The sequence below is a fragment of the Equus przewalskii genome, chromosome 16, assembly GCF_037783145.1.
Source record: "Equus przewalskii isolate Varuska chromosome 16, EquPr2, whole genome shotgun sequence".
Classification (NCBI taxonomy): domain Eukaryota; kingdom Metazoa; phylum Chordata; class Mammalia; order Perissodactyla; family Equidae; genus Equus; species Equus przewalskii.
The window spans coordinates 78,944,952-78,969,701 of NC_091846.1; the positions used below are offsets into that span (position 1 = coordinate 78,944,952).

At 52.6% G+C, this 24,750-nt stretch overlaps 1 long non-coding RNA gene across 2 annotated transcripts in view; it reads left to right on the top strand.

Moving 5' to 3' along the window:
• Nucleotides 1-24,750, top strand: part of LOC103540841 (uncharacterized) — a 636,750-nt gene that overhangs the window by 378,083 nt on the left and 233,917 nt on the right. Inside the window, exons 4-5 of one of the 2 annotated variants that reach the window (XR_011528271.1) lie at nucleotides 17,245-17,295; nucleotides 18,618-18,738. This is a non-coding gene — a long non-coding RNA (uncharacterized lncRNA). The remainder of the gene's footprint in view (nucleotides 1-17,244; nucleotides 17,296-18,617; nucleotides 18,739-24,750) is intronic. The other variant, XR_011528272.1, reaches the window with a different exon arrangement.

Genomic DNA, 24,750 nt, shown 5'->3' on the forward strand with positions numbered 1-24,750 from the left:
GTCAGCCAGGTGTGACAGTACCATCTTCCTAAATTGCCGCTAATCTGCCAGAGATCTCTCCGCCCGCAGCCTCCATCGAGCTGTTTGCTCACAGTCGGTTAACACTTTAAATTTCCCTTTCCGAGGTGTCACCGTGTGCCATTTAGTGAGTAAGAACCGTGAGAGCAGCTCCAAGTGCACGGATTCGGGGAGCTGGAAAAAGCCGATTAGCTATTCAAGGAGAATAATCTTATTGAGAGTAGTAAGAGCCGTATAAAGAATGCTTTTCCCTTCCCAGCAACAATCTTCTAATTATGTTGTCAAGCTTGCCGTTGAGTTCTCCCCCTGTGCCATTAAGGAACCGTTTTCTATGTTAAGAAAGAGATCTCCAGATTGTGATGCTGTTTGCTGATTTTTTTTTATTGTTTAAAGAATCTGTATGTATTAAACCAAACATTAAAAAATGATTCATGTGCAGCATAATTACTCGAGATGAGGCGCAGTGACACAGGCAGGAAGTGAGGGAGGAAGGGGTGCGTAGGGGTGCTCACGGGGCCGAGTGGGGGCCCGGTGGCGTAAGGAGTAGAATTCCACATCAGCACATGACGCTTTCACCTCGGGGACAAAATGCAGTTACTAATGGGTATCAGCTAGCCGGGTCAAGAGTGGCCGAAAGGAGGGAGCAGCTGTAGGCTTCTGAGTGAAACGAACATTTCTGGTTCTGCGCTGAACAGGATAAATAAGAAGTTGGAAATGTGCACAAACGTGCCCTCCTGGATCCCCCTCTTCCTGCTGGAGAGGGAAGAACCCAAGTAGCGAGAAGATGGTGACTTTACCGAGCTGCCCCCGCGGAGGTGGCGTGCAGGCCCCAGAGGTCGCACTCTGATCTCAGACGCACACCGAGCGGGAGAGTCAGGGACCAGGTGGAGTGTGTGCCCACTCTTGCTGGCATTGCCTTTCACTTTCAAGCAGACAGTGTCTTCAGCTGTCTACTACCTGCTAATTTGAATAATGAACAGCGAGAGGCTTTTTCTTAATCTCCGCATGAAGCAGGACATAAAGAGTAGGTATCAAAAGATTTCATTAGAACAAATCCCATCAAGATGAACGAACACTGAAACCAAAGCTGCGTGGGCCACAGGGAAGAGACAGTGTTTCTGGGGAGTCTACTCACCTGTTGGACCGTACGTACTTGTCACAGGGACTCAGCACCCGTTTCTTTTGCTATAGTAGGATTTTAGGTGGATTCTGGCAAATCCTACAGTTAGACAATTTGGAACTGATATGTTTGTGAGCTTGTCGTAACACCTCCTGGTGTACTGATAAGAGCAAGGGGTTATTGAAAGGACTTTCATCGTGTTGGCAACCTGCACGATAAGATGACTCCGTCACTTGTCAATTACTGAGCAATTGCTAGGGCCAGAGTCTGCCCTCGGCACTCGGGAAACAAATGCGAAGAAAGCTTGTTCTTTATCTTCAATATGTCAGAAGTGAAACTCCCAGGAAGGTGTCAGTGGGCAGAAATGAGTATGGGTGCCGGGTCAGCCCCTCCTGCCCGTGCCACCCTGGACAAAGGTTTGTCCTCTCTGAATCTGGGCTTCCAGACTATTAATAAGAATAGACATTTGTTTCAGGGTTGTTGTAAAGCTTAAAAGAAATTTCCTGGCATAACTAAGTGCTCAGTAAATTGCATATTTCCTTTAACCAGCTCACAGTGAGAGAACCACCTGAATGCTGGTTTCCATTTTATTTCTTTCTCTCTTTTTCTTTTTTTGAATGAGCAATACATGCACAAAATTCAAAAAGTACAGAAGAGTATTGCTGAAAAGTAAGTTCTCTGATTCCCGAGTGTGTGAGGCCCCTCCCTCCTCTATCACACTTGGGGTGGGACCAGGCATGGGGCTCACGCCACGTTGAACCAGAAACCAGGAAGAGGAGGCCCCTACCAACAGCATTCCGTTGTTTGATTGTATGGATTACCATAAAAACTACCTAATCAATCTGTCGTCGACTGACTATTCTCAATATTTTACACTGCATCCAATGCTGCAGTGGATTTTCAAACACATGTATTTTGCACATGAGTCAGCATATATGAAAGATAAATTTCCTGAAGTGCAATTTCTGGGTCAAAAAAGTAATGCAGTTTTTTTATAAGAAATTGCCAAATTGCTGCCTGTAGATTCTGTGCCAACTTGTACTCCCTCAGACTCTGTGGGAGAGGATCCTCTCCCCACATCTGACATCCTCACCAACCCAGGATGTTCCCGACTTTTTGATCTCTGCCAGGCTGAGAGGGAGGCAATGGTATCTCACTATAGTTTTAATTTGCGTTTTTCTTTTTATGAGTAAAGTTGGGAGTTTTATGAGTAAAAGGCATTTGTATTTCATTTTCTTTCAACTGTCTACTTGGATCTTGTGGCCATTTATTCTACTAGGTGGCTGGTCTTTTGCTTATTGATTGGTAGAAGTTCTTTATCTACTAGACAAATCAGCACTTTATAATATGAGTTCAAATATTTTGACCGAGTTAGTCATTTGTCTTTTCTCTTTGTTCCTATTCCTTTTTGTAATTCAAAATTTTTTCAAATTTTTTATGTGAGGCAAAGATTTCTTAGGCATGACACTAAAAGCTTGATCCATAAAAGAAAAAAATGATAAATTGAACATAATCAAAATTAAGAACTTCTTCTCTTCAAAGGACAGTTAAGACAGTGAAAAGACACATCACAGACTGGGAGAAAATATTTGCAAATCATATATCTGATAAAGAACTTGCATCCAGAATATATAAGAAACTCTTAGAACTCAATAATAAAAAGACAAATAACCCATTTTAAAAATGAGCAAAAGATTTGAATAGACATTTCACCAAAGAGATAAAAATGGCCAATGAACACATGAAAAGATGTCCAACAGCATTAGTCACAGGGAAATGCAAATCAAAACCACAATGAGACATCACTTCACACCCACTAAGATGGTTATCATCAACTAGACTGACAATTAACAGGTGTTGGGGAGTATGGGGAGAAACTGGAATCTTCACAAGTTGCTGGTGGGAATGCAAATTAGTGCAGCCACCTTGGAAAACACTTTGGCAGTTCCTTTAAAAAGTTAAACAACTTACCGTATGACCCAGCCATTCCTCTCCTTAGAATCTACCAGGATAAATGAGAACATGTGTCCACACAATGACTTGCACCTGTAGCAGCTTCATTTTATAGCCCAAAATGGAAAAATACCGAAATGTCTAGCAGCAGATGAGTGGATGCACACGTTCTGGTATACCCATACAATGGAATATCGTTCAGGAATACAAAGGAACAAACTAATGACACACGCAACGAGGTGGGCATATCTCAAAATAATTCTACTGAGCAATGGAAACCAGACAAATAGCGTACACACTGTATGGTTCCATGTGCACAACATTCTAGAAAATGCAAACCAGTCTCTAGTGACAGAAGGCAGGTCAGAGGTTGCTGGGGAGGATGGGGGAGGGAAGCAGAGAGGTTGGGGGGCGAGTGACAAAGGGCATGAAGGGCTTTGAGTGTGACTGTGATGGTGTGTATGGTCTTGACTGTGGTGATGTTCTCACAGACACACACGTGTGTTATCACCATCAGACTGTGCACTTTATCAATGTGGGTTTATTGTACATCAAATACACCTCAACAAACTGTTCAAAAAGGGGAAAATGTATGTAGCAGCAATCTCTCTCTTATGGATTCTGAGTCGCATGACTTTTTTTCTCTCTCTGATTATGAAAAAAATTCTAAGATTTTTTTTTCTAGTAGTTTTGGTAAGGCTAGGCAAAGATTGCTTAGGTATGATCTCATTCTGTTTCATTTTCACATGGATATAATTCCATCTGGAATTTGTTAGGGTATATGGAGTAAAGTTGAAATGCAGCTTGTTCCTCCCAATTAGGCCAACGTCGTTCATTGCAAAACTTGATCTTTCTAGACTTACTTGAAATGCTGCCTTGATCATATAACAAATCCTGATTATCTTTGGTTCTGTTTCTGGACTCTCTTTTTTGATCCTTTGTCTATTTTTGTACCAATATTATACTGTTTTGATTACTGTAGCTTTCAAAATATGCTTTAATGTTTAATATGAGAAGTCTAATGATTTCTTTATTACTTTCAATTTTCAAAAACTCTCTGACTATTCTTGCTGATTTGCTTCTCCATGTGAAATTCAGAATTAATATATTTAGTTCAGAAACTCCTGCTTGTGCTTTTTAGAAAGGTGATATTTCGTTAAGTGCTTCGTGTTCTTGAGTTTTCTTAGCATAGAATCTACTTATCCTAGGATCCTTTCCGTTTATTTGTCTTGTTTTATGCCCACCAGTAGTATTTTAATCTTCTTCATTTAGATCTTGTAGGGTTTTCTTGTTCAATTAAATAAATATTTTAAGACCCAAGTTGCCTTATGGAAATTTAAAGATAAGATGGTTTCCTCGGAGAAGTAGCGAAACACTCGTGTGTCAGTGTTGGTGGTGATGTCCAGCCCTGGTGCCTGCTAACCAGCTCACTGAGCCTGACTCAGGAGACTCAGAGGGGTCCCAGTCCCCGGGGGCTCCCAGACCTCGCCTGCTCTCTCCAAGACAAGCCCAGCGGGAGGCCTTGGCTGCAGGCGGGAGACTAGCAGGTGTGCACAGACCACACCAGCGTCCAGGGAAGACTGGCTGCTGTCCCCATGCCTGGGCACCGGGGCCCTGAGGAGCCCCAGGAGGCAAGTGGCCTCCTCCTGGACCGGCCACTCCTCCTGCTACTTCTCTGAACTCAGGCTGGTTTTCTATTCTTGACTCCCTGGCCTGCCCTCCAGGCCACGGTCTTCGTTTGAAACCTTACAACGAGGGCTATTAGGGATGATTGAATGCACACCAGGCCAGAAGGACAGACCTTAGGGCCTTCTGCTGGGCCCCTAGGACCCCATTATTTATAAAAATAATAACAGCCAACAGTTATCAAGCTTTCTACTGGTCAGGCGTCCTGCACGGCTCATTTAATATCCCACCAACTCTGTAAGGCGGGCACTGTTGTCGTGTTGTACAGATGAGCAACCGCCAGGCAAAGTGAAGTGACTGAAGGCCACACAGCCAGGGAGTGGCTGAGTCGAGATCAGAGCCCAAGCATTTTTGTTGCAGGGTCCACAGCCTCAAAATGTGGTTGGTTCACTACCACCCGTTTACAGCCAAGGAATGCAAGGCTCCAAGTGTGCAGGGGCAGGGAAGCAGGAGAACTCATAGCTTAGAGGCAGGATTTCTAGGGGAACACGGCAGAGGGGCAGGCTGGCCCTTACGAATTAGAGTAATCCAATATGGCGGCATTGCAGGAGGCCAGGGTACCTCTGTGCTTCCAAACTCCTCTTCCACCTGCAGATCGACTTTTTAAAAGCTTCTGAAAGAGGATCTGGTGAACCCAGCCAGCAACGCAACATAGGGAAGTGGGTCAGCTGTTTGCCCCAAAATGGGAGTCCGATGGAGTGGAAACATGGAGTGAGCTCACCCCCTGGGTACTAGAGGTCGAGAGCCAGCTCTATGTCCCTCCGCACTGCGTGGGACCCGCAGCTGGGCAAGGGGGCGCTGGAGGACCAATGGGGCACCGGCCAACTTCGTCCGAGCTTTGCTGTTCCTGGAAGCGGTCCTCCTCGGTAGGGAAGGCTCAAAGGAAAGAAAGGGAAAGAAAGGTCTGGATAGGAACAAGACCAGGAGTTTCTATTTCCTGGCATTGCTGACATGTCTCAGGAAATCCCTCGTGGCTCTGTGCTAATTAACAAGGCAGGCGTGACACATTATTTCTATTAGCGGCCACTGTTCGAATGCCACCCCCACACGCTCTGACCCCAGTTACAGAGAGTCCCGCAGAGCAGGGGAAGAGGCGAGGAGGAAAAGGTCAGGATGTGTGCACCCCTGGCAATCATCGCTTAGAACGCACATCACCCTCCCAGCCAGCACAAACTTAGCATCGTGGCCTTAACTCGAGGTTATTTTTGTGGCTGGCTCCATTCTGTCGCACTGCTGATCACATTTGCTTTTAAAGCTATAGACTGTCTGGTGAAGTGGAACTTAATAAATGGCCTACCCATCATCGTTCTTTCTCTCTCTCCCTCTCGGCCCCCCACCCGAGAAACACTCATGTGCTCCAATGCTGGTCTCCTTTCCCTGGAGGAATAAACCACGGCACCAAGCGTGTGAGCGTCTGTCTCTTGCGAGCTGCCTCGTCATGGGTTCTGGGTTCTCCTTCATGTCTTGGAACCACAGGAGGAGAGGATTTTGAGACAGAGACAGACCTCGAGAAACCATCAGTCCCAACTCTCATCTCACAGAGAGGAGACTCAGAGTTCAACGTCCGCTGCGGTGGCATTGTTCTCTCTCCCTAACTAGGCTTGGCAGGCTGTTGCTCTGTCCTTCTAGCCAATCAACAGTTATTAATCGCCCAAGCGACACGGAGGAGAAGTTGCCTGGCTGGAAGCACAGAGGCCTCTGCCGTGTTTACAGGCACGAGGCTCCACTTCTATGAGCCCAGTTCCTCTGTAGAAAGGCTTGATCATGGCTTCCCTGCATCCCGCTCAGAGCTGTGGGAGTTTCCAACCAGCTGGAGCGTTCTGAATAAGGCCAAGGCAAGTTTGGGATTTTCTGTCTGAGGAATGTGCTGAATAAATAAGTCTTGAGGGTGAGACTAGATTCTCGCTACCCAGTGTGTGTCGGGGGCATAGCTAAAGAAATAGTAATAAAATAAGAGGACACTTGCTACTGTCCAGTCACTCCCACAATGGATGTCCGCAGAGTGAGATGGCTTGTGAACCGAAGGACAGACGGCCATTCAATCCAGGCCCAACTGCTTTCCAGCTGGGCCGCTCTGGGTGAGCCTCATCGGAGCCCAGCTGCCCCTGGGCTGTTCTGCGGGTTAAATGGGGTGTAGGCTGACCACCAGGTGCTGCACCTGTGCCCAGCGAGTGTCCAGTGAGCCGCTCCTTCTGTCCTAGGGCCTCTGCAGCTTTGGGACAGAGGTCTCTGGAAAGGCTCTGTCAGCCCTGGGGGTCTTTCAGAGCTGGGTAGGGGACAGGCGTGGCGTGGGGCCACCTCTCAGGGAGGAAGGACTGGTCCTCCTAGACAAAGCCCGTTTCCACTGAGTCCATGTGCGCACTCCTGCTCGGGGCCCAGTGAGTCACCTGGAAGAAGCCCATTCCACTTGTGATTTAGTGAACTGAGCTGCAATGCGTGGACCAACTGATCGACTGGCGGGAGGAGGAGGGGGGAGCACCAGTGAAGGCTGAGATGAACTTAGAGCCAGGGTGTCGGGCCGCTGGAGTGTGGGTGTGAGTGTGTGTGGGTCGTCGGCAGGAGAGGCCCCAGCTGGGTGTGAAAGGAGAAGAGGAAAATCGAATGGTAAAAATCTAAAATCTGATGGCAGAAACTGTCGCTGCAGAGACGATAGACAGGTGTGGAATTGGGGGTCTCGGGCGGTGGGAGTGTGGGCGATGGAGAGAAGAGGAAGTGCTGAGAACCCCTCCGTGTCTCGGAGAGCGTGTATGAAAAGCAGCTGGAAGCTGAGTGTGTGGAGAAAGGTTGAGGCGAGGTGAATCTGCTCCCGCTGTGCACCTGCTCGGTTCCAGAAGTGGTCATGACGCTGCTGGGGCAGGAGATGCGTGTCCCAGAGGAGCAGGGACGCCACAGTCGCTCCTGGGAGGGGCAAAAGGAGGTCACCCAAGCTCTGCATCTGCCAGGGCAGTGCAGGGGTGAGCTGCACAGCCCGATGTGTCTGCAAGAGCTTCTGAGAGGGGTGCAGACCCGGACACGGGGGCTGGCGGAGGTGGGGAGCAAAGGCCTCTGGACTTGAGGATCCCAAAACTCATGGGCGAGGCCCTCCAAGGCCATCACCACGGCGATGGGCCACACAGGAACAGAAGCTGATGCTGCTTCCTGGTTACAGCGGGAGGGGAGAAGGGGAGAGAAAGCCGGAATTCAACAGGAAGGCGATGCCATCAGATGTTGAAGCACTGTGTGTGACTTGGGGTGCGTCTCTGACAGTTGTCACGTGCTGTGGGCTCTGGGTCAACGGGTCACCACAACTCGTTTCCTGCAGGGCTCTTCAGGACTGAGCTGGAGCTCATGGAGCCTGCTTATGGGGCATTATAACCTAAGCCCCCACTCCACTTTCCCTCTCGAGTCTCAGCAGGCCCAGGCTTGGACTTATGCCCTATTTCAGTCTGAAATCCTAGAGACCTGGAGAAAAGTGGCACCCCAGCCCTGGAGTGGCAGCGGGCAGGCAGGACCGTCAGAGCTGGGGCTGGCTGCACTTGGGGCCATCTTCCACCCTAACCAGCTACATGAGCGAAGGCAGGAGGAGCTCCAACCCATATAACAACTCTGTCCCCCAGAAAGAAAACGGGTCCTTGAAGTGTGAGAATCGATGCAAACAGACCCCTGTTGAGGGTCTCGATGTTGGAGCCACAGCCACCAGAGGACAGCGGGGGAGACGGGCTGCCCACGGTGGGCTCACTCGGAGGTCGGCAGGCACCAATGTGGGCTTGTCCCCAGGAGTCACAGCTGCCAAGAGAGTGGCTGGATGGCACGTCCTCCACCAGCCCAGGGAGCTTGTGACTTCCCGTGACTTCCTGTGCTTTGTCTGGGAGGCCCCTCTTCTGTGTGGTCAGGAGACAGACTCTGTAGTCAGACCATTGGGAAAATCCACATGTCCCCCTCACTAGCTGGGCGATTGTCCTCTCTGAGCATCCATGGCCTCGTCAGTGGACGGGAGATAAGATCATAGTAACCAGTGACACCCCTTTACAGGGTCAACGTGAGGATTAAAGGAGCCCAGCAGTAGATTCCTGACGCTTCAAGGGCACCCCGCAGATGCTTCAAATGCATTCGTGGATGAAGGAGTGACAGAGTGACAGCAACAAGTGCCCGACACTGTAGGAGACACTTGCCTAGGACGCCCCCTTCATCCCTGTGACACAGGAGGCGGTTTAGTGGTCCCATTTTACAGAAGAGAAGACCAAGACTGAGAAAAGTAAGGAATGCACCCCAATTTCCACGTGGCAGACCAGAACACAAACCCCAGCACATCAGTGTCCCAGGCAGAGCTGCTTCAGCTTCAGCAGGCCGGTGCCACCTCTAGTCTCACCACCAGCGCCACCCCAGGTCCCAACTCCGGTCCTACCCCTGGTGCCACCTCCAAGACCACCTCCAGTCTCACACCTCCAGTGACACCTCTGGTCCCAACTCCGGTCCTACCCCTGGTGCCACCTCCAAGACCACCTCCAGTCTCATACTTCCAGTGACACCTCTGGTGCCACCTCAAGTGCCACCTCCAGTCCAACCTCCAGTCGGCAGTCCAGGCAGCGCTCACCGAGGCTTCACTGTGGACAGCCGTTTGCTCCGCGCATCACCCACCAGATGAGGACTTGGGCTCCTTCTTACTCCAGGGCACACTAAGGGGAAAGCAGAAGGCCAACCAACCCCTGGATAGTGCATCCTTTGTGACGCTGCCACCTCAAATGGACAACTGTTCAGTGTTTCCTTTAGAAGTGAAGCGTTGCCGCCACCCTCCATTTCTCCTTGTGGCTCTGACACTGGCTTCGACATTTCACATCAGAGTGATCCAGGCTCAGCCCCCTTATGAAGGAGGCCCGGAGAGTCCCTGCTCCCTCTGCCTGGCACCACATCATTCCACAGGGTTTCAAAGGGGCGACCATGACCCATCCACCTGCAGCCCTTCTCTGAAAGAGCCACAAAAAAAAAAGAAAAAGAAAAAAGAAAAGCTGAATGGCCGCCTGCTCTGTGCAGCCCCAGGTAGGGTCCGTAGGAGGCCAGAACCACTGGCCCATGTGAAGTGGTATCAGTCTTTGCACGCGTGCCTTTCATAATGGCCCCGGCCACCCCGAGAACTGGTTTCCCAGGCTCCCTGGAGAGGAGCTGGTTCAGAACCTCCAAGGGAGGCACCTGGAGCGCTGTCATGAGTGGGACCCAGAGTTAGTGAGAGGCCGATCGCCTCAAGGAGTTGCTAGTTTGAGGGCCACGACTGCTGTGAGGCCCCAGGGGCTCACAGGGTACAGGGGTGACAGGTGCAGCTGGGCAGCCTGTGTCTGCGGATTAAGACGCCCGGTGGGGGGAAACCTGGTACTGCCTGGGACAGGCACAACCCTGCACGCTCAGAGCAAGCCGGCCCCCAGGAGCGAGCAGCCCTCCATTTGCTGCACTTGGAGCAAAAACCGAGAAAGCACTGCCTTCAGCCCAAGTCCCTGAGTCCCCCTGGTGGACCCGAGGGGCCCTGGGAGAGCACGTGAGAGTCTGGCTCTTATGTTGGGTGGAATCCGCTGCAGGAAATGACAGAAAATTTGGCAGGAATGACCGCCAATGGATGCAAGGGTGTTACATCCTGGCCATTTGAACCGCCATTGACCCCTTTGCGCAGACACAGTGGCCTCTGTTACCTCCCTCCATTAAGCAGCTTAACATTCGCCCATAAACGTAAGGGGAAAATGGGTCATCATGCAGAAGAGACCATCTTGTCCCCATCCGTGTGTTCCACCATACACTCAAGTACCTTTTGATGGAGCCGCTCTGGGGAGCCCTGGGGGTTTGCCAGGGCAGGATGTCACTGTGGAAGCAAGCCCTGTGGCTCCTGAGGCACGGGGAGTGAGGGTCTGTGCAGTACTGCGCCCAGATGCTGGCCCCAGAGTCCCTCTCGTCAGGCCCCACCATCCCGGGACCCACACAACCCCCTCTGCTTTGGCTTTGGCTTTCTGTGCATGGCCTATCACCATCCTGCAAATGGCTCACGGTGCTTCTTTAGAGTGAGAGTGCAGTTCCTGTGCGAGCGCACGCCCCATGAGGGCAGGGGGGGTCTGCTGGCCTCCCGGGAGTTGAGAAAGATCACTGGTGTGTGCTGGGTGCTTAGTGAAGATTGCTGAATGCAAACAGGAGAGGGAGGGAAGAGCGGGGGAGGGAGGAAGGAGGAAGAAGAGAAAGCAGGCTAGGAGAGAGGGCAGGCTCACCTTGCAGAGGTGGGTGGCGGGAGCAGCTGTTGATCAGCAGTCTGTCTGTCAATCCACCTTGAGATTTACATTCATCGACTATATCGTGGGGCTCCAGTGTGCAATTAGAGTCAGAAGTGCCTCCTCACTAAGGTACATAATGATTCATGCTGAGAACGTAATTAAAATATTGTGGTAGTTTAAAAATAATACTCTATTAGGATAATACACCAAAACGGCTAATTCAGAATGAGTGCTTCCTGCTTTGATTGCGTCGCGGCTCCTATGGCATATCGGATGCTTTCATCTGGAAGGCGACGGCCTCTGTCAATACATCCCTGCGCGGTGCGTTGGATTCCGGGCAGATGACATTTGAAAATCCCTGTGTGCTCCAGGGGTGTCTGCGAGCGACGTCTCGAGCTGACTCTGGGTTTTGAAGTTTCGGCATCGGGACTCGGCAAGGCTCCTCTAAATATCATCTGTGGTCCGTCCATGTGAGGACAGGCTGGACACCTGCTTAGTGACCTTTGCTTCTGTCCTTTTGCAAATTACACAGGTTGGAATTCGGAGACCTGAGCAAAGCACAGAGCCCGCACTGCTGGCTGGGGAGGGGCCTCTGGGACCCTGGAGTGCCACGCAGGCCCCTCACTGCCAGGGAAAGGGGCCCAGAGCAGGTGGGGTGTTGGCACCCAGGCCCCACCCTCCCTGGTCCCCAGCAGGGCAGACGTGGGTCTCCGAGGGATCAAGGCTCTGGCTTTGCTTCTCTTCCTCCTGAAGGGTCTTGGGACAATGAGGCACCAGCAGCACTGATTGGAGGCCCCTGACACTTATGGAGAACATACTGACCAGAATCACAGACTTTAGCTGCCTCAGAATTGTCCAGAGGCCACCCAGAAACCCAGGGTTTCTGACTCAGAGGGTCTTCAGCCCTCATGGGCTCCCAGGTGACATGCAGGCTGCTGACTGGGCCACCATGGAGGCCCCGTGCTTCTGGAGTGCCCGGGACAAGCACCTCATGCTGACGAAGGCATCCGGGCCTCAGGCAGCCCGGTCTTGAAGCTGTCAATGTTATCCCTGTGTGCTAATAAAATATAAAGCAAAATTAAAAAGCAGAAATGACACAAAGTGCAGATTCAGAATCTGCCCAGGTTGACACACTGTGTGGCTCAGGGGCCTGTGCTCTTCTGAGGATGCTGAGTGTGGGCAGAGGAATCAACATGGACCACACTGCTTCCTGGACCAGAACCGCTCCTGTGGCAGTGTCCTGGGGCCACCGAACCAAGTGGCTTTTTTCCCAGATCAGGCGCCTTAAACAACAGAATCATCTTCTCTCACTGTCTGGAGGCGGGAAGTCCTGATCGAGGGGCGGGCAGGTGGGTCCATCCTGAGACCCCGAGGGAGGCTCTGTCCAGGTCCCGCCCCCCACTTCTGGTGGTTGGGGCAATCTTGGTGCTCCTTGGCCCGTAGAAGCATCACCCCCATCTCTGCCCCCGTTGTCACATGGCATCTTCCCTCTGTGTCTGTCTCTGCATCTCTTCTCTTCTCATCAGGACACCAGTTGTCGGATTGGGGCCCACCCTAACGACCTCATCTTAACTAGTTACATCTACACTACCAACCGTATCTCCAAATAAGGCCACGTTCTCAGGGACGGAGTAGGGGGTTGGGGGACATCAACAGGTCTGTTTGGGAGACACAGCTCAACCCACAATAGAGGCCGTGTTGTTCTACCACAGCCCGGAAGCGGGATTCTGAACAGGAGCAGAATCCCTGATCCCGGGGCACAGCCCCTGCTGACGTGCCCCCGAGGCGGGAGTGCAATGGGGGGGGCATGTGCAGGAAGAAACCTCACTGCCCGTCCTCTCGTCCCGCCCCTGGCCCATCCCCAGTACTTCCCACTGGCTGAGCCACCCCGAAGCCAGAGCACCAGGGAGCCTGAGAAATGCAGTTCCCTGAGACCCAGAGCAGAGCTGTGAGGGGGAGCGGGCCTGTGGGCAGAGGCACAGGGAGGCCCACCTGACCTAAATTCTGGTCCTTTCCCGCTTCCGTGCTCGTGCTGACCAACACTGCTTGCCGAGTCTAATAGGGTTGGTGAAGTCCTGAGTCCCACACAATCCCTGCAACAAGCAGGCTGGGAGAAGAAACTGGAAGGCCCCATCCACGAAGGAATCCAACCTTAAAATGACTCGAACTGCCCTCCTCAGTGGCCTGGCATCCGGCCGTCTTACTGTGAGAGGCTCCATCTTGTCCGGCCTCTCTTCTGGAAGAGGGAATGAAGCCTGACCTGGCTCAGTCTGCACCCACCTGTGGGATGTTCACAAGGTTCTGTTCAGAGAAAAGATTGGCCTGACTTTTCTTAAGTCGTTCATTCTCACACCAGAGTGGGTGGAGAGTATTTATAGTCCTGGCAGTCATTAACAAAATCACCTCCCTCTCACAGAGACAGAGCTCATTTGATTTGTCTCTCTTCTCCAGAGTCTGGATGGTCACAGTATCGCAGGCATGATGTGGGGGTGGAATTAACGTCCGGGTACAGAGAATATGCTTGGCACATCTATCCCAAGAGACAGGGAATTATACAGTGTCATAGCACAGGTGCTGGGTGGACAGACAAAACATCCTGTGGGTTGAAGGGCCTGGACCCCATCCACAAGCTTGGAGGGGCGATTGCCTAAATAGAGAGGAACTGGGCTCCGGTTTGCTGACAATTAGGGGGAAGGGAGTCGGATTCTCGGTGAAAAGTGATATTTATAATGGTTTCATGACCCAGACACATCATGTCCAAAGGATGGCAAACAGGTTGCAAAGACTAGCGTTGAGGCCCAGTGGTGATTTGGGGCTGTCAGCATCACTCGGTCCCCCTCATCCCCAGCTCCCACGCCTGCTGGCGGTGCCTCCCCAGACAGGCCAGCAGGCACCTTTCTCTGTGTTTCTTCTCCCCGTGTGTCCATCTTTTCCCCACAGACTCCCTCGCAAATGCTACCAGTCCAGCCAGCAGCTCAGACCTCTCCTGGTGCTTGGCGGAGTTGACTCCTGAATTGTGGCCAAGCTGGTTATTTCTGGAAAGATCCTCCATTTTTAGGACCACCAGGCTGTCATGCACAGCTGCTGATTAGCACTGTGACCTCCCACATTACATGGCACGGCTAAGCAAACCAGAACAGAGGCTAGGGCATGTTGGCATCTTTTCTCTATGGGTGAAAGTTTCACTTTTTATTTTATTTTTGTTTGTTTCGTTTTGGGAGGAAGATTTCTGGTCTTGACTTTGTTTTGAAGGTGAATGTAGAAAGAAGGAGAAAACAGAGGTCAGGAAAGATGGAGCCGTCCCACCAGGCAGACTGCTGTGAGACTAATAAATATTGCACCTCGTTCCCTGTGAAGCGTGGTCTTGTGGGAGTGTGCAGTGGGACACCGGTTGGTGCCTCCAGAGAAATCAGTTTTAAAAAGGGGCTCTCAGGGAGGCCAGCCCCGTGGCCAAGTGGTTAAGTTTGCGTGCTCTGCTTTGGCGACCCAGGGTTTTGCCAGTTCAGATCCTGGGCGTGGACATGGCACCGCTCGTCAGGCCAATGCTGAGGCGGCGTCCCACATGGCACAGCCAGAGACACTCACAACTAGAATATACAACTATGTACTGGGGGGCTTTGGGGAGAAGAAGAAGAAGAAAAAAAGAAGGTTGGTAACAGTTGTTAGCTCAGAGCCAATCTTAAAAAAAAGGGGGAGTGCTCTCAGGAACTGTGCAGAGGGCAGCTTTCTACACACTTTTATACCCATGTAGCATGAAGAGCGTTCTCAGTACAATGGGAGAGCTTTGGTCCACCGTCGCTTACGTTGAAAGAAAGAGGCATTTTTGCATGGAAGCTGAATTTTCCTGACCGGCACGCTGGCTCTGTCTTCCATGGAGGAAAACATCCTTTGACCCTGGGACCAGGATGCAGCCCCGGGCACCAGTGTGCATTTCATGAGTGGAGGGAGAGGCAGGGGTCTTCCAGGCCCAAGGTCCTCTGCAGGGACGGTGTCCAGGAATGGCACCTCGTGAGGGTAGGATGGGGCAGTGGCTGCCCTGGGAGCAGGTGGCCAGGGTCTGAGTCCCCTGCGCCCTGGCAGGAGTAACCTGTAACTTCTCTTCCCCTTCAAAGCCTTTCTCATTGTCTCTATCCCACTCTCTCAAGAAGAAAGACCTTGCTCAGTGCAAAGAGCAGTGGACTGGGGTCCATCTACCTGCTGTTTATCAATAATGGTCATGACTGTCACCAGGTCACCAATGTTGTGACCATCGCCATCTTGTCTTGAGTAATCCCTGGCTAAGTACCTTATTTCAGTGCAGTGACTTCACCCAAACCTGAGAAGCAGTGGCAGTGCTGTCACTCTCCTTTTACTGGAGGAAACGGAAGCTCAGAACCTTTGAATAATGTGCCAGGATCACACAGACGTCTGGCACCAATAGCCAAGGTGGTCAGCCTGGCCGCAGCACCCCTCCTGCCCTCAGGCAGAGTGTGCATCTCAGCTGCCTCCCTGGGGAGAGGACCCACAGCCCTTCCGAGGTGGGCCCGCCCTGAGGTTCAGCAGGGCCCCACTCTCCATGTCTCCTCGCTCTCCCGCCACCTCCAGTCACCCGGTTCTCATCTCTCCTCACAGACCTTCCTTGGCCCTTGGAGGAGGAATACACGTTTTAATATTTACTTTGTTTCTTGCATAAGACTTGATGCTGCCTGTTCTTGATTCCAAAGCAGGTGGATTAAAATACCTATATTTCTGTTAGAAAAAGCCATCTTTAAAAACAACTCTTTGTTCTTTTTCTGTGGACCACGGGGCCACCTGGAACGAAGATGGGCTGAGCTTCCATAGACAGACTGGCCATTCTGACCCGAGGGCTTGAGTCAACAAGATAATCCCACTTGCTGGTGGTTCCTCTCTGAAGGCTGAGCCACAGCTGGGACAGCACTGGCACGCACGGGCCCACCTGCAGCGTGCCACCTGTAACGGTCAGCACTTACGGTTACCTGTGTGCACCGGGAACTGGCCAGCCCTCCAGTGACGCCTTCAGTCATCCTCCCCTCCACCTTGTGAAGTAGAGCCATTTCTCTGCCCATTTCATATATTGGGAAGTGGAGTCACTTGCCCAGTTCCCACAGCTGGTGGGCATTGAGTCCCGGGCCCCCAGTGTCCAGGCCCCCTGGCTCAGCCCCTGTAGCCCCTGTGACGTGCTGCCAGGAAGAGGGTGACAGGGCAGTGGACAAGGAGTCAGACCCAGCTGCTCCAGCCACGTCTCAGCCGAAAACATTGGTGAAACGGAATCAACCAACCCATGGTCAACTATGCCACACACACAAAGAAACCCCTTGACTGAGCAGCTTTTCCGCTGGCTTCAGCAGTGACCATCTCTACCCATTTAGCTAATGTTTTTCCAGGAGGAGATGGGTATTTGCTATAAGAAATAATTACTGTGTTGGACTTGACTCTGACCGCTGTTCCCTTAGGGGTCCTTTCCGAGTTCCCTGCCTGCTGCTCAGCAGTGTTATTTTCTTTGCTGTTCAGCGGGGCACGGGTCAAGCCGTGGATGACCTGCGTGGGGCAGCCTGGACATTGCCTCTGGCCTTGGGCAGGCTCTGCCCAGACCCAGGAGAGTCCATCTGCCCGCTCTCGTCATACTCTCCCCAGAGCGGAGAGAATTTCTCCTCAGCTCCTCGGCCAAGGGGACCCCATCACCGTCCAGGTTCTGTGGGCCTTTGCTCAGGGATCTCTCTCCACAGCCTCAAGGCTCTGATTGTTCCCGGAGTCCTGGATGCCCATCCCAGGCTCCTGTGCAGCCCAGACTGGCTGGCGAGAAATTGCCACATCTGTTCCCAGACTCCAACAAGGCCAGAGCCCCCAGGACGGCTGGACTCGGGAATGCAGCCAGCTGGAGTTGGGAAAGATCCTCGCCCGTCTTCCAGAATCCCGCCACACGGCTTCTCCACCAAGGCGTCCGTCCCCCGCGCTGGTGTCAATGAGCGCAGCGACATTAGGATGCTCACGGGAGTCCTCGCGGGAGCAGTCAGTTACACCTCGGAATTTTCATTTAGTTTCATAATCCCTTTTTAAATTAGGAGGCGCAGAGCCGGCAGCTACACAGCCGATTATTGATGATAGCTCTTAGTAATTACATCTGCACCGTTTTTGAGTGCTTGCTGTGTCTCAGCTCTGTGTGACCGTGTGTTTTAACTATGTTCTCTCATTTAATTCTCATTAACACTCGGTGAACTTGGTGCTCTTGTTTTCACTTTTCAGATGAGAAGATGCAAGAGGCAAGGAGTTAACTGACCCGGAGACGCTGAGGAGGTAGGTGGCAGAGCGGCCTGTGAGCCCAGTCTGTGCGGCTCACAGCCCAATACTTTCCATCACGCTGTGGCACCTGGCAGTGCCTCTTCGTCTGCAGGTTTATTTGCCTGGTCTCTGTCTTTCCCCTGGACTGTGAGTCCGCGAGGGGAGGCCTCGAGTCTTTTCTTCTCCATCGTGGACCTGACACCTGCCATGGAGACAGGTGCACAGGGTGCTCTCTGCAGATACCAACGAGAGAGCAAGGAGCCGCTCCTCACTCCATCACTGGCAAGGAGCGTTCCTTTTACTGGTGTCCACTCAATTACTGGCTCTTCCCCCGATCACAGGACAAGCTGAAAGGAGGCGTAGAGATGTGGGGAGAATTAGCCCAGCCTCCTGATAACTCTGGGTTGGGCAGAGGAACGGGGAGGGAGATGAGCCCAGAGAGGTCGGGAGCTTGCTAGCTGGCCCCGTGGCCAAGGCTGGTCCTCAAATGAGCATCTTTACAGGAGCTGGAGCATCACCCTAAGACACCGGAAGGTGGGATCCCGTGGGACCCCCGAGGACGGAAAAGGGTCACTGTGCTGAGAGAAGGGGCAGCAGTGGGTTCAAGAGGTCAAATGAACCAGCAGGAGGTCAGGACCTGGGAAGCGTGAGTCCCAGGGGAGCAGGCACGCATGGAGGGAGCCAGCTCCTGGGGAAGCCTTTGTGAAGAGAGGGATTGGCTAAGCGAGAGTCAACCTAAGAGGAGACCATCCTCCCGGCCTGCCACACTCTGCCCCTCACTCTCAGCCCTGCGCTGACGTCCCCCGCTCAGGGGACGTCATCAGGGCACACTGTGGCTTTCTGAAGGCCCAACTTGAACTAGAGGTCCCTCAATGGGCGGCCCAAGTGTCCCCATCTCTCATCTCCCCGACCCTGGGCACACAGCTGCTTGTGAAACCAATTAATCCATGAGTAAATGCATGAGTGTTGAAAGGCCAGGATGAAGAACTCCTATTTTTTTCAGTTCTGCTTTTCCTCTCTGAGAGAAAAAATTTAGAAAGATTAATGATTGTGATGACAAATATATTTTAAAATTAGGGGTGGCATGTCTTTCCTCATCAATTTCTATTCTCTGGGTCATTAAATCTTGAAGTTTTAAATGGAAAGATGCTCATGCAATTAAAGCAGGGCTTCTGAGATGGGTGGCATGTCAAGGCAGCGGCCCCAAGTTCTTTCGCCATTTGTGACAGTGACAACTTTGTCTTGTCAAATCTTGGCATATCGGCTTAGATTTTTTTAAAGCGTCATGCTGCTTTGATGGGACCACCTGTCAATTCACATTCTGTCCTGGTCTCCAGCGCGGCTTGTTTTCCGTGTCTCCTGTGCTATGGCCCCGGCACGCTCTGCACATCCCAGACACTCTGCTCCCACATCTGCCAGCGTGGAGCACAGAGGAGCAGGAAGTCAACACCATCAGAGGTGAGGTTGTTAACGTGCCTGAATCACAGGGAAATCTGATGGCCACACAGCTTGGTCCACTTTTCCCAGTGAAACCCCAGTCCCACACCCTAACTAGCACCTGGCCATCAGCAGGCCGCCCCCTTGGGGGGACCAGAGAGAAGCCACAGCTGCATGATGAGCCTTCTTGTCCTTCACGTTTCACTGGCCTGTAGGGTGCCCAGCTTCACCCTGCACGGCAGGGGCAGGCACTCCTGAACATGCCCGGATGGATCGATACCCACTGCCCACCTGGTGCTCAGTGTCTGTAGCAGTCCCTGGGGCCACGGTTCTGTCTTCTCCTGGCTTGTCCTGTGTGGCTCTGAGCTCAGCGTCCCTCCTCGCAACCCTCCACGTGGTTGGGAGGGGTTGGCAGAGCCAGGAGCTGTCACCAGGGCCCGAGGCTGGTGTATTCTCACTCCGCAGGACTCTGGTTGGGAAAGGAGTCAAGACTGAAGGCCTTCAGAAGCCACTCCCAGACTGCAACACTCCTCCCTCACCACCCTGCACCCCCATCAGGGTCCTGCTAGACAGTGAGCTCCGGGGACGGGGCTCGTCCATCACCTTCAGATCCCCACGGCCTGACCCAGGACCTGCCATGTGGCAGGTGCTAACCAATCCTTGTTGAATGAAGGAATTAGAAAGAAGCCAACAGAAGCAATGGCTGAAGCGGCTTATGGGTGCCCCTTGCCGGGTTCTTCAAGACTCAGTGCAAACTCAGGCAACGCTTGGCAGGGAAACACCTCCTGACAAGTGCTCACAGGCACATCTAGAAAGGTGTCTCCAGTCACCGGGGCTGGGAGAGTGTGTGGTTCCTTCTGCGACCCTCAGAGGCCCCAGGACCCTCAGTCTCCCAGAGTGGAGGGCGCCAGTGTTCTCTTCCAGCAGTCTCGGGTACCTGCATCAGGGCTGCCCGTGCACACTGGTCTGAGCACATCCCCATCCTGCACAGGAGGATGTCGCTTCCTTTCCTTCCTTTTTGATGTCAGGGATGGGGGCAGACTAGCTCCTCCAGTTTATCAAAGTCATGTACACACCTGAGGAGTCCTCACCCCAACAGCGGATGGAACTCACATGTGTACCCAACGCCCTCTCCTCAAGACTCTGTAAAATGACAATAAAAGGACATTTTTTTTTTAAGGGACACAAACCCACAAATGCAGAAAAAAATGGGACAAAGACAATAGGGACATCATTTTAGCTGGAAAACAGATGTATGAGGAGTGACTGACTCAGCAAAAGTGAGACAGGTGGAAGCTGGGCTGGTGAGAGGGGAATCCAGAAGCTGGTTCATCCTGCAGATCTCACAGGGTCTGGGGCTGGAGGGGCCAGTGTGCACGTGGCTGAAAGTCAGTTTAGGAAGCAGGTAGACCCCCGGGTGTTCCCCCAGCCCCCAGGTAGATGGCCACCCTCCCTCCAGGACAGGCAGGAGGCTGGAGAAGAGACTCGCTGGACCCAGGCTCACTGGGCAGAGCTGAGGGCAGAGGAGTCAGGGCAGGTCTGTGTGGTTGTGGAGGCCCCAGGCCCTTTTCCAGTGGGTCCCAGATGGGACTGGCAGTGAGCACTTTAGACCTCAGGCGGGGGAGGTTGGAGGGGTCCTCTCCCGGAAACTCATGGGCCCAAGAGAAAGACCTTTAAACACTTTCAGAGATTTAAGAACAAATAAATAAAAGGATTAGAACCAGGGTCCTTCAGACTTCTCAGCAGCAACGTTTGAAAGTAAGAGACAATGGAAAATTGCCTTTAAAATTTTATGGGAAAGATGATTTCCTCCCTAGAATTTTATCTCAAACAAACTATTAAGGCTGATCACCTTTTCAGACACATCGTTGCTCAATAAACATATCTCCTAGCCACCGTATCAGTGGGCTCCTGGGAGATGCAACTCCCCCACCCCCCACCAAAATAAGAGAAAAAGCCAGAGAGACAAACATATGGCGTTCAGGAAACTGGGACCCCAAAAGGAGACAGGCAAAAGGGATTCCCAGAGAGAGAATGAGAGGAAGTCAGAGCACCCTGGGCGGAGGAGGGGGCAGGAGGCACAGGACAGGTGGCTCCCAGCAGGGGGAAAACGGCAGGTCAGGTCACCTAGCTAGCGCCATTTGCAGTTTGAGAGGAGATTGACAGTTCCCACAGAGTCGAGATTTAGTGATAGGCACATGAAAAACTTATGCAATGGAAAAGCAAATCAATTAAGTCCAGGGAAAATAAGAGTTGTACAAGGAAGGAAATGGAACCGTAGTACGCGACGCTGGCTTGGCTGTGAAGGATAGCTGCATTGCCATTAAATGGAATCCCGTCTACTCAAAAATCAACTACTCAAGTGACTCACGCATTGGGTGCATGGGGGCGGGAAGGCCTAAATAATGGGGAGAGAGAATAGGAGAGCGACACGCCCATTCTCCCTAGAGGAAGTCAGTAGATAAAACTGAAGTTAAAAACTCAAGGGATGGGAGCAGAAGCACGTTGTTTAGAAACGTGGAGATGAATACAAGAAGGAGCAATGGGAAGATGTCTCCCGACTGCCTCTGGAGACCGGAACAGACGACGGGAGTCGGGGGGCAGGACGCAGCTGTTTTGTCGTCAGCCAATTTGAGTTTTTAGACTATGTACACGTGCCACTGATAATAGTATTTTTTTGAAGTTTGAAGAAAGAAAAAAGGACCCTGGGGTTCTAACAGCTGGTTTGATGAACTCAATGTGGGAGAGTGATGACTCCGCTGAGCTTCTAGCACTTTCTGGCATTTTCTGGCATTCATACCGTCGACTAGTGTGAATAATTCAGGACCAGAATAATGATTATGTTTTTGCAATTAGCTAAAAAAAAAAAATTAACTGCTTTCTCACCTCATTATCTAATTTTTCCCTATCCCCTAATTATCTGTGTGGACTTTGCAATAATTGTGGGAAATGGTAAAAGATGAGATAGGAAAAAAAGTCAAGATTTGCTTGCAGTGGTTGGTAGTGCTATTTCTGGTTTTAATTGGGCAGCAAGGAGAGCTGTGTCTTTCCTGAGCAAGCACTTCATTCGTCTGAGCCGTATTTTGTACCTACGTAGCTGAGGAAAGTTCCGCGTGAATGGTTTTAATGCATTCACGCTCAACTTGCAGCTGCGTGGAATGCACATTTAACCAGAAAGGAGGCTGATCTTGCCTTCTTCCTACCTGAAAAGATGATTATGGTGTTTGAGTCCCACATCCTAGAATTTCCCCTCAGAAGAACGGAGGGAAATGCGGGTGCGCCACAGAAGTCCTCTTGATTTCAGTCTCCAGATTCTGCTGGAGCTTCACCCTTTCTGTTTTGCCCAGTGGCCATTGAGCTCATACAGTGAGTTGGGGGAAAGGGGTGGGAGGCCATCCCTGGAGGCCAGCCCCTGCTGGGATTCAGAGCCGGTCCTCATACAACCCTGTCACTTTAGAGATGAGAACCCAAAGCTCAGAGAGGTTTAGTAACTCACTCAAGGCTACACAGCGAATGCACGGGCCAGTGGGGATTGGCACCCACATCCGAGTGGCTGTGAGGTCGACTCCTTTGTCCATCCTGGCCATGCCGATTGCATGTGACCTTTGGTGGTGCCTCCACCCGCCCCATCGAAGGTTCAAGGGGCACGGATGCGAGTTTGCCGCGAGGATTCAGTGGAACAGCCCTGAGGAGCCAGGCACAGAACGATGCAGTGCGTCCCTCCTCCTCCCATTTCTGTCGTTGCTGGGGTTATTGTTCAGCGACCGGCTTCTCCTCAGGGTTGGTTTTTAATCTGGAGACGCATTGGGACTGAGTGGCTGGGTTTTGCACCATCTGCAGGACAGGATCCCACAGGAAGTCACAGATGAGAACTTCTTAGGAACAAGGGAAGGTGGGGATGTGGAGCAGGTGCTGGGAGCAGGCAGAGGCAGGGACACGGGGCGTTTCATTGTCCAAGGTCGTTTACACTGAAAGGGCGCTGTCTCCTGTGACAGAGTAACTCAGAGCTGGGTCTGAAAACGCAAAGTCAAACAGAGACCCCGGGAAGCCCTCAGCGCCTCCTACGGAGGGACAACAGTCCGGGGCTGCATCCCTGAGCCCAACTGGGACTTGAATGGGTCTCGTTTGTCTGATAAAGGCTCACCTTCTCTTTTCCTGGTGGCTACAGGGGCCCACCTTGGGCGAATATAGACAGGCATCGAGACCAGAGCAGGCAGGCAGCGGATCCCATTGACCCCACACCCAGCTGGGTACCCAGGACCCCAGGACAGAAGGGCCTTCTTCTCGGTCGGCCCCGATAAGCCTTGTCCTGGGCCTTCCCTGCCGGCTTGGAGGGGGCTCACTGGTAATGTGTGGCCCGGGACATTCCTGGGGGTGACGAGGGAGACAGCCCTGCCGGGGGTCGTGGTGGTCACCGGTGGAAGGAACCCTGGAAGTCTTGCGACCTCTTCATGGGGTGGCAGCTCCGTTCAAATCGAGTCTTTAGACGCCTGATGTGTAAACTGATAAAACCGCTGCTTCGCTCAACACACTAGTGGGGGCTGGAAGCCCCTGCTTCAACTCCCGCTCGAGCTCACGGCCCCGAGGATCCTGGAGCACTGTTAGAAAGCCAGAGTCTGGGCCGTCCTGAGTCTACCCATGAGGAGACAAGCCCCAGGAGGCAGGGCGTGTTCTGGGCGTGTCCCAGCCGCTGGATCGTGGGCTCCCAGAGCAGAGCCCCAGCCGGGCAGAGCTGCCGTCCCCGTCCCCGTCTTCAGTGGGATTCGAGTGTTTGGCTCCTTGAGCAGCCTGTGGTGGTTTAGTTCTCAGAAGCTAAGGGGAAGCCACAGCCCTGGCCAAAACCCACACGACAGGACACACGCCCTGGAAACAGGGCTGCGGCTCCCCTGGTCTTCGAGCGCTCGCTTTCCGCCCTGACGCCTCTCATGATAAACGGGGAACCTGGGCCCTGCCCTCCCCAACCCCCTCGGTCAGAAAGCCGAATGCCTGTCCCTGCTCCACCTCCCAGCCGCTGTCCTCTCTGAGTGTGCAGCCTCAGTGCCGTGGCGTCTGGGGTCATCCAGACCTTTGTAAAGAATGTGGTTTTCCATTAGAGCCTGGCTGTCTGTGCCCAGGGCATCCGCACAGGCGGCCACTTGAGAGCCCGTCCCAGGCTGCTCTGAGGCACCTCGTCCTGATGTCAGCACAGCAGGCTCTGCAGCCACCATGCCCAGACGTGGGGGTATGCTTCACTGTGGGAACAACTCTGCTGTGCCAGCCAGAGCCTGAATAAGATGCTCAGTCATGCCAGTAACCACTCACACCCCATACTGACCACATCCTGTCACATCCTGCCCATAGCTCATGGCCAGCTTTGACCCGAAGCCTGGGCGGGCTGGCCGATCTGCTTCATTGTCCATCCCAGCTGTTCACTCGTGCAGTCGCTCAGCAATTATTTCAGCGCACTGCTGTTGGCACTAACTGTGCTGGGCGCTCGAGAGGCAGTGAAGAGCACGATGGGCACTCTCTGTCCTCACAGCCTCGACAGCTCAGTGGTTTGCAGGTTGCAAATATCTGCACAAATGATGACTTACTATTAACAGCACTATGAACACGGCCGTGGGGCAAGCTGTGGGGCGCCCACTGGGGGCCGTCCCTCTCTGGATTTCAGGGGAGGTTTCAGGGAGGAAATGACGTTTTAATGCAACCTGCAGGAAAAGCACCAGGAGGCCAGCAAAGATGCGGGTGAACATCAGCTCTCCAGGCCCCAGGGTTGGGGCTGATGGCAGCGAATATGGCAGAGCCAGCAGGCAGAGGGGCTCATGGCTGACCCGAGCAGCAGAGAGGGGTGTTGGCTGGAACCCCGGCCACAGGGCCTGGGTGATGGCACTTCACAGAGCATTGCGGGGGATGGGGAGCTAGGGCCCACACTCAGGGTTCCACGGAGAAACTGCCCCACGGTCCCGGGGAGCTGCATCGGCCCCTGCATCTGTGTCTGCCATTTAAGGAGTAGAAATTCAGCTGCCCCATTAGATGCCAAAGTCCCGGATTTGG